The following is a 13,144-nucleotide window of genomic DNA, read 5'->3' on the forward strand; positions in this document are numbered from 1 at the left end:
TGTGTAAAATACAAACATTCCAGAATCCACAGGCAGACGGGTCAGGCACAATCTAGGAATTCTCAATCATCTGCACAAGACTATCAAAGCCAAACAGTGACTGCTTTGTCGAGACCATTTTTAGCACAATAGGGGAAAAAAATCGAGACACAAAATGCTACTAGTTGGTACAATTTGCTTACGGCTCCATATTCAGGGTGCCCTGCTCAGTCACTTACAACTTACTGCAGCTGCGTGCATTTGTGTGCCTGTAGAAACGCAGGCAGCCGGCAAATGGTGGCCGACTTACTTATCTGGCACTTATAGAGAGAGCAAAAAAACAACACAGAGCCAGTAAATCGATTCTGACTCACACAGACCCTGTATCAGGTTTCCAAGAATGTAACTCCTTACAAGAGCTGACAGCCTCATCCTTCTCCCACAGAGGCTAGTGGACTTGAGACACCGTCCTGCAGGTGGGCAGCCCAATGTCTACCCCAAAGCCCCACCAGGGCTTCTCAGGTAGTTGAACCCAATCCAAGACTATAGCCTCTTTAACCTCTCAGGACCTACATCCTTATGTTCCCTGTCTCCCAGGGTGGCCAGCTCAGGGGCTTCTTCATGTCCCACCCTCCCTAACGGCTCAAAACCAAAAATAATCGATTATGACTCACAGCGACCCTACAGGGCAGGGTAGAATTGCCCTTGTGAGTTTCTGAGACTGTAGCTCTTTACAGGAGTAGAAAACCTTATCTTTCTCCAGAGTTGGCTGGTGGTTTTAAACTGCTGACCTTGAAGTTAGCAGCCCAATGTGTAACCACTACATCACCAGAGCTCCTCCCACCAGGGATGAGGCACACTCAACTTAAGTACCCCTGCGCTGAGTCAATTCCCCTCATAGGGACCCTCCAGGGCAGGGTGTAAGTGTTCCCTGGGGTTGCTGAGGCAGAGAGACTCCTCTGGGCCCTGTGCAGCTCCTGGTGGGTTCAAAGTGCCCAACGTGTAACCCACTGTGCCGCGAGAGTCAAAGTACCCAGGAAATGCCTTGGCACTGATTCAAGTTGCCAGCTCATGAGTTTATGTCTCAGCCTGAAGGCGGTCCGGGGGCCTCACTGGTCAAGTGCTGGGCTGCTAGCCGATCAACTGTTCAAACCTCCCAGCCGCCCTCAGGGGGAAAGACGAGGCAGGCTGTTTCTGTGAAGAGCTCCAGCCGCAAAGTCCAATGGCACAATTCTCCTCTGTCCGTCCTTCAAGGGGTGCTAGGAGTCAGAACTGACTTGTTGGCAGTGGATTTGGGTCCAGTGTTCTTTCCTCCCCCCCGTGCCGCTTCCTTTTGCTCTGTCGATGTTTCACCTTACAGCCTGGTGCCTAAACACACGGGACCTGGAGGCACCCAGCCTCCCTCCGTACCTTACCTTAGTGGATGCCCTGCCAGCCCTTGGCCTCTCTCTGCCACCCATCTGAAGCCAGATAGATGTCTGTGGGCAAAACAAGGACTCCGTGGCTCAGAGTAACTAACACCTGTTAAGACAATTACTAATAACAGTGCACAGGCTCCCACTGGTCTCCAGGTGCCTAAAGCCCCAAACAGAAGGCTGTCGTGTTTGCCTCCCTAGCTCTGCAAGGCTGGATTTGAGAAACACCTGTGTTGGAAATGAACTGACACAAGCCCACACCACCAGTTAAAATCCTTCCCCTTTTCTTTTTCACAGGGAAATAAATGACTCTGACCACACGTTATGACCAAACTGGGTAGCCGGTTCTATTCCAAAAGTTCATTTGACAATTATAAGCAGTGGTTAGGATCCCAGACTAGCTCGTTAAAAAAATAATAAAAAGCATCTATAAATATAATAGCTCAGCTGGGGCTATGAGAGGATTTGCCCCTGTTCTAAGGTCTTGGGAATCAGAAACCCACAGCACAGAAGGCAGCGGGAGAGACGCCTCTCCTGGGAGCAGCACTCTCCCACCTCTCTGGGTGCAGCCAACCCCCAGCAAGCTGTGTCTGTACTGTCCTGAGGGCCCCTCTGGGAAGCCCACCAGGCCTGGGTCTTCCTCCAGGTGCTCCACAACGACCTCCTCTGGTGTGCCCCTCAGATATGTGCGTCTTCAAGGAACCTGCAGTTAACCTTGAGGGGGGAGGGGTGTGAAATTGGGGGCAGGAACAGACTCGTGAGGAAGGGGTGGGGAACCACCATCAAGTGGGCAGATAACCCCGAATCACTATCATTTGCCATCCTACGTCAGTGTCCCTGTCCCTTGGCTGGCCCCCAAGAGCTCAATCCTGGAACCCGTGAAGAGTTCAAATCCTGACTTCAGCGAATCTCTCAGCTCTCTGTGCCTCCTTTTCCTTGCATGTAAAGCAGGGACCCTGACAGTCGTCCCAGCTGCAGACGTGGATGGGATGCTAATGCGGAACAGAGCCTGGCACGCGGTGTCTGCTCCTCACCGTCCTGCCTTGCCAGCACACATGCAGCTGTACTTCTCAATCACAAGCAGTCAGGTGGTGGAGTTGGAAGCTGGGGGGCGGGGGTGGGGTGGGTTCCGGAGGGCTGAGGCTTAGCAGGAATACAGCCACCACAGCAAAGAGGCAAGGTGGGCAGAGAGGGTGGGCACAGCTGGGACCACCCAAAGCCCCCCTTTGCCTTTCGAGTATTTATTATTCACTTGAAACCAGTAAGGGAAAGCCAAGACTGCTCCCCTTCCTCCCCCTTGCAGTTCATCAAATCCTTCCCTGCATATTGCAATGAAATGCACACCTGCTGTTGACTCGGCTGCCATCACAGCAGTCCTGGGTACAATAGAACGAAGGAACACCGCCCAGTGCTGCACCATGCTCACAAGTGGACACCTGTAGGCATTGGTGGTGCCCTGGAAGAAAGGCCTGGTGTGGTAGCTACATAATTTCATGTCAACGTGTTAAGTAAGTTATAAGGATCTACCCTGTTCATCAGGTCATAGCCAATGTGCCTCTGTGTGGGCATGGTCTTCTCTTGAGGATTCTGGGGACTCCTGTCTTCCCCCCTGGAGGCAGGACACATTCTCCCTGGGAGACATTCCTGTTGACAAGCCACATGGAGTTACATTGATGGAGCCAGGCCCCTGGAGCTGAAGGAGCCACATGGAGACCCACCCAGCTCTGAGATGCTTCCACCACCACTGGATCCACAAGACTTTCCACCCACTGGCCTGTGATCTTCCTGCATTCGGCATCACTGAATGTGTTGTTTGAGTCTGAAGAGGAATTTATAGACTGGTATCAGACATAGGGGCTAATATTGGACTTATGGACTTGATCTGGACTGGGCAGTTCTCTTAATAAACAATTTCTTTTACATAAAGTTCTTTCTCATGCACACGAGTGTCTGTGAATTTGTTTCTCTAGTCTACTCGAACTAACACACACGGCCGCCTATGCCTGAAAACCTGGCCACTGGAAAGCCTGAGGACAGTTCTACTCTGACACGAGTGGGGACACCAGGAGTCAGCTGGCGTCTCCAGCCTCATCTCATGCAGAAAGACGCTGTGTCTCCCGAGTCTCACTCACTCACCACACACGCCGGCTGCTTCCTCGTGTGGGGCAGATCCCGCACTAGCAACACAGAGGAGTCAGAGCTTGGGCAGCCAACAGGCTCGGCTGTTCCTCGCAGAGGCTCCATCACCAGTACAAACTAACAGTCCTTCTGTCCCACACCCCCACCACACACCGTGCAACCTGATTACTGTTACCTTCCACTGCCCGCCACCAGCCACTCTGTGGGACAAAGACGGGGCTTTCTCCCGGGAACAGTCTCGGAAACCAGAGGGGCAGGACCCTGTGGGTCTCTCTGAGTCAGCACTGACTCAATCGAAGGCAGGGAGTCTACTCTTTCTGAGCAGCGTAAGCGGCAGCGTTTCTCGCTCTGAGGAAACCCCAGTTCCCCCAGCAGGATGCACAAGGCCAGTGAATTAATGGCAGGGCTTGGGGTGAAGGTTTAAAGCCCTCCCTAAGAAAACAGGTGCCGCTGAGCCCCGCGAGGACAGGGGGCATTGTTCCTGTCCACTGACGTTAACCCAGACACCGTAATACCTGACACCCCTCCACACACACCCCCACCCAATCCGACAGGATTGGAGTTGGATTCTGAAAAGTGGCTGGAGGGAAGGGGAAGCCCAGAGAATGCGGGTACCTTTCAGAACAATGCCCCCACCATTCCCACAATGTGCTGCATTATTTGTGGACGCTAAAGACCGAAGCAGCAAAGCGGAGTCCAATTTCTGCACTTTGCCATCTGAAGTAGAGCGGAGAGCCTTATCTGCCGCACAGATTCTAGCCGAGGGCCTCCAGGTTTACGGTTTCAAACAGCAGCTGAATAAAGCCTGGGCACTAGAGATGGCCCCTTGGTGAGAGTATCACAGCCCACCTTCCATGCTGGTCCCTATTCTCTCCAGCTGGTCTCACGCCCACTGGGTTCCCTCCCCAAAATCAACATATCTAGGAGGAAGAAGAGAAGGATGGGGGAGGGGGAAGAGAGCCTCAGGACTGCTGTGTCGGACACCACAATGCTCCAGACCTCCAGGCCCCCTCCTTCCCAGGTGGCTCACTTTATGCCCAGAAGCGTGGCCACTACAGTGAAGCCTGTGAACCACCACTCCCCCGAGCACTTTCACTTATCACCGTCAGATGTGAACAATCATCAGGTTCTGTTCTGACTGTGGTGTGAACGCCAGTCAGCGCACAGCCAGACAGTCAGCAACTGAGGAGGTGTATTTCACAGTCTCCAAATACAGCTATTTTCAGTTCTGATGATTTTTTTCCTAAAGGAACAGCCCCTTCCCCTGTCCACAAAGCGGTTAGAACTAAAAAGAAAACCCTCGAGACAATCAGAAAGACCAGGCTTTCTGGTCTCATAAGAGCCCGGTGGAAGTCCCGGTCACCATGCCCCTCACTCCCCCTTCTAAACTCATCCGTGTGGCTCAAAGACAGAAAGGCGTACAGGGTGAAACGCTGACACCAGGGAAGGCGAGCTCAATAGAACCTTCAACCGTGGCAGGCCGAAGGGCCGCATGTGCCCAGGGAGAAAGCTCAGAAGGCAGGAAGGGCTGGGGAAGGAGGACGGTGAAACTGGTCTACGCAAGGAGGGGCAAGAGTGTGCTGTTGCATTGTGGGGACTGCAATCATTGTCACAAAATGTCTAAGAACTGTGGGACACACCACCACTTTGCTCTGCAAACCTCCCCCCAGTCACAGAGAAGAAAGCCTTGGAAACTGGGGGGCGGGGCTCCTACATCCCAAGGGGTCACTGCATGGAAATCAAGGGGACAGCAGTGTGTCTGTTTGTCAGGCATGCTCTGTTGTTGCTGATAGCGGGCTCCGGGTTGACTCCTACTGGTGGTGACCCCATGTGTGTGGTGTGAGAACGGCGTTCCATGGGGACGCTATTCTTTTGGGTCCTCAGGGAACCAAAGGCTGTGGCCTTTTGGGAGCAGGCGCCCAGCTGGTCTTTTAAAGCACCTCTGGGTGGGGTCCAGCTGCCAATCTATATCAGCTATCAGTCAAGGACTTAAGCGTTTCTGCCACCCAGGGACTCCTTGATGTTGTTGCTGTCTTCTTCGGGTCAGTTCTGACTCATCATGACCAGATGTGCCACGGGGCAAACCCTGGCCCAGTCTTGCATCAGCTTCACCCTTCTGAGGTTTGAGCCCGTTGTTGAAGCCACTGTGCTCACCCTTCTCTGGGGCGGGCAACCCCTTTCTGTGGTTTACCCAGCACGATGTCCTTCTCCAGGGACTGCTCGCTCCTGATGACATTAAGTCCTTCACGTTAACACAAAAATGTTTTTTTCTTCCTTCCAAGATTAGCAACATGGAAGGAACACATAATTCACATGCCGGTGCAGTCACTGACTCACTTGAAATGGTGAGGTAGTCACAATATCTCCATTTCCTCAGGCGACCAAATGGGAGCGCTAGACTGCACTGAACTTTGGGGATTCCAGAGACAACAGGTGGGACTCTATGAGAGACCAGGTAACAGATACAGGGCACAATGACTATTAAAACACCACACCCAGTATTACAGGACGTAAAGACCAAAAAAAAAAGAAAGAAACCTACCGCTCCACAGTGATGCTTCTTACTCTTTCTTTCAGCAAAGTGAGGCCTGAGAGCCTTTGAACCTGTCCCCTTGGAGCCTGCTGCATTGCACATGGGAGAGGTGGTAATGGGCTGCTTGCTGGTTGCCGGAGGCAAGGCAGGGCCCGCAGAGCTAAGATTTGGCCCTGCCTGTCGGTCAGGCCTCACCCTCCCAGAGGCAACGCTGGGTGCCAGCACCAGGAGGAATGAAGAAAGGCTTAGGGTTTCCACTTGGACATGAGAAACCAACAACCCAGATCCTCACCCACAGGACGACTTCACAGCTTCAGGGCCAATTGGGACCCTTCCCTCTGCTGTCTTTTCCAAGGTGCACACCATCCTTTCGGAAAATATCCAACACACCAGGCCAGGCGAAAGAGTTCACTTTTTTTCCTTGCTTGAATTTTGGGTCTAGAGGTCTGAGCTTTATTTTTAATTGACCATAAAAACAAATATGGGGGGGGGGGAGTTGAGTACTGGAGGTCAGGGGTGCGAGGAGTGAAGGGGGAGAAGGAAGGCAGCTATCTTCCTAAATGAAGAAGAGAACATGTAATCAAAACAGTGTTAAAATGTGGCGTTCCCAGGCCTCCCAAACAGAAGGAAAACAAAGTTACTGGGGTTGGTTGTGCATCTTTGGTGAGCTAGGCAGTAGGCTAAGTACCCCGCCCACGCTATCTGCAAAGCCCACTTGTCTCCCACACCTAGCCAAACCCAAACAGTTGCTGTCAAGTCGATGCCAACTCATAATGACTCTGAAAGGACGAGTAGAATTGCCCCTAGGGCTTTCAACACTGAAAATCTTCACAGAAGCACACCGTCACATCTCTCCCCAGCGAAGCGGCCGGTAGATTCTGATCAACAGTTATCTTGGGGTTGGCAGCACAGCGCTGAACTACTGTGCCAGCCTGGAAACAGGGCAGAGTCAACCCTGAGTGGCAACCCTCCCAGAGGCCGGTGGGAGGAAGAAAATCACAACCCGGCGGCCAGGCTGCAGATATTCACTACGCTACTGCCGTGAACATAAAAAGCAGGCGTGGCTGAGGAATCAGGTCTGGGTTCTGAGCCATACTCTTCAAGAGGAGCCGTGTCTTTCCCACGACTCTGGAATTAACCATCAAAACCCGCTCATTTATCATATTTACTCGACGAACACACAGGTTTAAAATTCTTTCCGACCCAGAATGCAAGGGGAAGAAAAACTGCTGTAGGGCTAAAATAATCTGGGCCACATTTCTGACCCAAGTACACCTGACAATCAAACATGGACTTTACAGTATCATCTGACAGGTTCTTCACAGGAGGAAGCAACCACGCCAGTAACATACACATTTGCAGAGCCAGCTGATGAGAGGGCCAAGCTTCCTAAAGGCAGCTGTGACTTCAAGGAAGATGTCTCTCTCTCTTCCATATAAAACCTAACTCTTTTTCACCCCTAGGGTGCAAGCCATCATCCTAAATGACTAAGAAACAGTGAGATGAGGCCAAACATACAATGATGTTGAAATGCCATTCTCGTCATCCACATCCCACTAAGAACAATAAGCCCTTAAAAAAACGTCTGCAACCCAATGCCATCCTTCTGCATTCACCCACTTCACGTAAACCGCAATTAATGTCTATGTCAAACACCACCATTAAAAGACTATAAACATCGCTTGTGTTCTTGGAAATTCTTTTCTCTGCAAGCCGACTGGGAAGTAAAATCAGCCAAGATGCATCAAAGACAGGCGGTGCAGAACCTCGCTGGAGGGGCCGGCCGGACCACGTCTTCCTAACACACCATCGTCCAAGAGCTGGTCAGGTTCTAATCCATGCCAGGCTGAGAAGCCAGAAACCTGGGATTCTTAAGGCTGTCACCGCCTCTGGCTCTCTGCTGAAACCAGAAATGGGTAGACGGCTCCCGGAGGGGATTTTTCAAACGTGGAACTTCTACCGCCGCACCCGGCCTGCTCACAGGACCATCATCTCCATCATCTCGTCATGCACTTGGGGATGGGTGGTTGTTGGTTTGAGAAAGGCTGCTCCCGCCACCTAGCCCCCCACTCCGAGGAAAGGGGAAAGCATTCAACGTTCCCGCAGGGGCCCTAACCGGAACGACCGGAGACCAGGGGCAGGCAGGCTGGAATCCGCTTCTTCGTGGAGCGCTTGGGCAGGTCCAAGGACCTCCGGCTCCAGCGAATGCCAAGTGGCCCCGAGAGCTGGGGCTCGGGCGCCAGGCGCTGTGCGCAGCCCCCTCCCCACGGCTCGCGACCAGGTCGCGACGAGTTCCAAACGTCTGGGGCCGCACGTCCAGCCCAAGCCCCCTCCCTCCTACGCGCACAAGGCGCTGGAAGTCTGCCCTCACCACGGGGACGCGCCCAGCCCGACGGGCGCCCGCAGGAGGTCACGGCGGGGGTCGGCCGCCGAGAAGCGCGGGCCGGGGGCTTCCTCCCCGAGCCGACTGCGCCCAGAGCGGACGCGCGGAAAGGGGCCGCCAAGCGCCCGCGGCGGGTCCCGAGCCTTCGGGGCGCCGGGCAGGAAGGCTCACAGCCGGACGCCGGGACGCGCGGCCGCCGGCTCCCGACCGCCCCCCCAGCAGCCCCGAGCCAGCGTAGGGGCCCGGGAAGCACTCCCCGCGCGGGGCGCGGACGGGACGCGCCTCCGGGGGCGGTTGGCGCCGGGCTAGCTCCCAGGTCCGGTCCTCACCTCCACCTCATGCTGGTGGTGCCCTCGGCGCCAGCGTCCCCGTGGCCCGCGTGGGCGGCCGAGCCCAACCCCGGGCTCCCGCAGCCCCGCAGCCCCGAGCGCCAGGCGGGCGCGGGCTACAGCGGCAGCGGCGGCCGCAGTGGGAGCAGGAGCGGCGGCGGCGCCGCCGGCGGCTGGGCGGGCACATGGGAGGGCGGGGGCTGCGGCCCTCCAGGCCGGACCAACGAACCCCAACGTAGGGGGCGAGGAGCGCAAGCGCACCTCCGGAATGGGCACGCGGGGCGCGTATTCAGAGACCCCGCGTCTCCTTACCAGCAGAGCCGCTGCCAGAATCCTGGGGGTCATAAACAAAAGGGGAAGACACGCGCAGTCGCCGCCCCCGTCGTCGCGGCTACCCCTCCTGCACGGCACGCGTGGTACATTCCTCCGGGCTCCGAGGGGGGGCGGGGCGAGCGAAGCGTTGATTGGCTGAGGCTCTTGGAAGAGGGCGAGAAGCCACACGAAATGGCCAATGGAGATTCACGGTGGGCAATATCAAAGCCGGCCCGACGGAGGACACTAGAGGATGCGCTTAAAGGGGACTTATTTGTTGCTCTCCAGAAAACTGGGAAAACAACAAAAACAAATACAAAACACCCCTTCACTGTCACCCAGTCAGTACCACTCCTTGCGACCCTACAGGACAGAACAGAACGGCCCCCGAGGATTTCTGAGAATTTAACTCTTTAAGGGAGTACAAAGCAAAGCCTTGCTCCCTTGTTGCTCTCAGAAACTGACGCCAAAATAAACTAGAATGTTCATTTCTGAACCCATCCACGTGAGAGATTAGGGTATCCTCAAGTGTTCTGAGAAATAGCTAAGCGAAATCATAAAGAGATTGGATCAGATATAGCTGATAATTTAACTTCTCTGCCTCAGTTTCTTCATTCAAAAGTGGGGCTGTTGAACAAGAAATGATCCCTACTGGTCTTTCGATCTCTAATATGTTTTGATCCTATGATCTTTTGTGTGAGACAGCAATCTTTGCATATATTCTTCACTTTGGGGGAAACATGTTGGGCTGCCAACGCAAGATTTCTAGTTCAAATCCACCAGCGCTCAGCGGAGAACACAATGAGATTTTTAGTCTTGGAAACTTTGTGACTCCATGGCAGAAGGTTTGGTTGGTTTGGGTCGATCGTGTTAAAGGATCTTTGGTTAGAACTATGAGGTCTTCCTACACTCAGCTTTCATCCAGATTATCACCTCCACTCCAGCAGATCAGTATTCTTTGGGGAACTCTCCCATCTTGAAGTTCAAGATCACTCACTGCCAGTGAGGCAATACTGACTCATTATCAGAGTTAAACTGCCCCTGTGGGGTTCAGAGACTGACGCTGTTTAGGGGAGTAGAAAGCTTTATCTTTGTCTCTGAGTGGCTGGTGGTTTCACACTGATGACCTTGTGGCTAGTGCAGAAACCTTGGAACCCAGTACCCACTAGGGTGGAGCGAGTCCCAACTCATGGAGACCCTGGGCATTACCTTCCTCCTACTTCTCACAAATCACCTTCTCCTTTTCCTGCTCCCACATTATCCGATGTTTCCATGAATAATTAACCTGCCTGTTGAACTGTCGGAATCCTTGATTTTAGCAACAGACCCCAGCCCTCTGTGGAGTAGCTAAAGTGCTCTTCTCTCTCTTAAGTTTGTAACATGACATTCAACTTGGTGTGACCAATTGTGCCTTCAGTCATACACCCAACAAATCCAAAGCCTTACAAATAGGGGGGCGGGGGGAGCAGTGGGTTTGATGTTGGAGCTTAAAACAAGGTAGTCAGGCCAACTTCTAGGCTATGGAGCTTCAGACCCAATCTACCTTCTTAATCTGGGGATTTTTCAACCTTCCACCATCTGATTATTCACTCCCATTCACTTCCAAATTACATCAGGTGTTAGGCTATGCTTTCTGATAGTGACACTTCCCCTGGCCTGACAACTTAGTCACCACCCATTATTAAAAGGGTTCCAGAAAGTGCGGTCCTTCCCTGAAACTTACGACACGCCCGTCCCATACATTTTGCGTCCCTTCACCACAGCCTCGATTCCCCGTGCTCGCTACCCCAATATGCATGTCATGTTGACAGACTAGTGTTTCCCTCTTTCATGATGCACACCGATAGCAGCGGGGGTTGACACTGACTTAGTGCTTGTTAGTTACTATCAGTTGTGCCAGTTACTGTTTGGAGGTGCTTTGAAGGCATCACTTCAGTTCAGCCTCCCATCAGCGCTATCAAATGCCTTCATCGTGCCACTTTATGACGAGGAAACCCAGGGTCTGAGGACTGATTTGCCCAAGTGCACTCAGATGTCTCATTTCAGTGGCCACTCTCGTCCTCCCATACAATGCCTAAACCCCAAACCAAGCTTGCTGTCACTGAGGGCGTTCTGACTCATGTTACCAAGTAGAACTGTTCCATGTGGTTTCCTTGGCTGTAATTGTTACAAGAAGGACACCTGGTGGGACACATATTAAATACTTGCCTGCTAACTGGAAGGTTGGCTGTTTGAGCCCACCCGGTAGCTCGGAGGGAGAAAGACACCCCCCAACCTCTAAAATATGAGAGCCCTGAAAAACCCTCAGAGGCTTTGCAATTCTGTTACATGGGTTGCCTCCATGACACTTAACCACTAGATGATCTTTATGAAAGCAGACTGCCAGGCCTTTCCTCCGCCATCCAATGTCATTCAAACCACCAACCTTTAAGCCATTCCCATTGAGTTAATTCAGACTCATAGTGACCCTCAGTACTTTATAACAGCAGTTCTCAACCTGGGGGTAGAACAAACCTTTTACAGGAGTTGTCCATTTCATAACAGTAGCAAAATGACAGTGATGAAGTGGCAACGAAAATAATTGTATGGTTGGGAAGTCACCACAACATGAGGAACTGTATGAAAGGGTTGTGGCATTAGGATGGTTGAGAACCACTGGTCTATAGGGTTTCCAAGGTCTTAAAAATCTTTACGGGGACAGAGAGTCTCATGTTTAGCCCTTGGAGTAGCAGGTGGGTTTGCACTACTGATCTTGCAGGTCCAACACTTGTTGGCATTGCTATCAATCTTTCTCACTCATTGCCATTGTGTCTACTGTAACTCCTAGCGACCCTAGACAAGTGTAAACCATTTGTGCTTCCCGGGAATCTTCCTGTAATGCAATACCCCCTCCTTCGAGTGGGAGCCGAGGGCCTTCTGTGTACCTATTTTGCATTAAAAATCCCTGGCACTGAAAAAAAAAAAAAGTTTTTTTAATTTAAAGAACTTAACCATAAATAAATAAATAAACCTATAGCATTTCACACAAAAGATACAATCTAACAGACATCATGTTTTGGAAACTTGTATCTTTTAAAGTTTTATGAACTTCCACAGCCATAATATCATGTCATCCTGGAAGCGCCATGTGAGGGGGGAGGAGCGGCTTGTTTACAGATGAGGAAGGAAACTGTGGCTCAGAGAGGCTGACCAATTTGGCCAAGGTAGCCAGGCTGGTAAATCATGCAGTTGGGTTTTCCAAGTGGCACATTCTTTCCACTGCAAGCCTTGCCCTGGGATGGAACACAACCTTTTTCCTTTTTTTTTTTAACCGCACATGTAACAACTAGAGAAGAGGCATAAGCAACAAAGGAAACAAAATAGCAAAGCCTCTGCCATGACCTGGGAGGATTATGCAAGAAGTCCTCTCCGTGGACAGTCAAGAAAGACCTTCTAAAAAGAGGGGGAAAGCATTCTGTATGTGTCTTTTTACTGGCTATGTGTTTATGTTCTGTCCTGGAGATTACCATCTTTGACACCTCTGGGAAGTTCAATAGCAAAGGACAAGAAAAACTGCTTGTCCCCCTCCCCACACTCCTGCCCACTGCCCAGTGGTTGAGGAGCAGGGGCGGGGGCGGGGAATCGGTGCCCATCATCAGAAAGGGCCTCCAGGAGCGGTGGTGCTGCCTATCAGTTTGCAGAGATCCTGGATTGTTTCTTAGCAAACTACTCTCTTCTTACACAGCCTGGAAAATACAGGCTGGGCCAATGGCATTACTTTTTATAAACTGCTGAAATCCCCCAGCACAGAGGCCGACATGTTGACAAACAGAATGGGGAGTCAATGAACTTTCAACTCGGATGCAGAAGCCGGAGCAGAGGTAATTCTGAAGTCAGTATTCTGAGTCACTCTTTGCCTGTTCGTATTCCACTCCCCTTGGCTTTCCCGTCTTTTCACATCCCCAGGAAGTTCTGAAACCTCTACATCTCAGGTGCTCTCTTTATGCATCTAGACGTGTCGCTGCCCATTCAACAAATGAACAGGTACACAAAATGTGGCCTAGACATTACATAG

At 52.1% G+C, this 13,144-nt stretch overlaps 1 protein-coding gene across 13 annotated transcripts in view; it reads right to left on the reverse strand.

The window, feature by feature from the left end:
* MICAL3 (microtubule associated monooxygenase, calponin and LIM domain containing 3) overlaps positions 1–8,932 on the reverse strand; it is a 204,998-nt gene extending 196,066 nt beyond the window's left edge. For all 13 annotated transcript variants that reach the window (XM_075552280.1, XM_075552279.1, XM_075552275.1 and 10 more), the window contains exon 1: positions 8,779–8,932. The gene's annotated coding sequence lies outside the window, so the exon portion shown is untranslated. The remainder of the gene's footprint in view (positions 1–8,778) is intronic.
* Positions 8,933–13,144: the final 4,212 nt, after the last annotated feature.

Source organism: Tenrec ecaudatus, chromosome 6 (genome assembly GCF_050624435.1).
Source record: "Tenrec ecaudatus isolate mTenEca1 chromosome 6, mTenEca1.hap1, whole genome shotgun sequence".
Classification (NCBI taxonomy): Eukaryota; Metazoa; Chordata; class Mammalia; order Afrosoricida; family Tenrecidae; genus Tenrec; species Tenrec ecaudatus.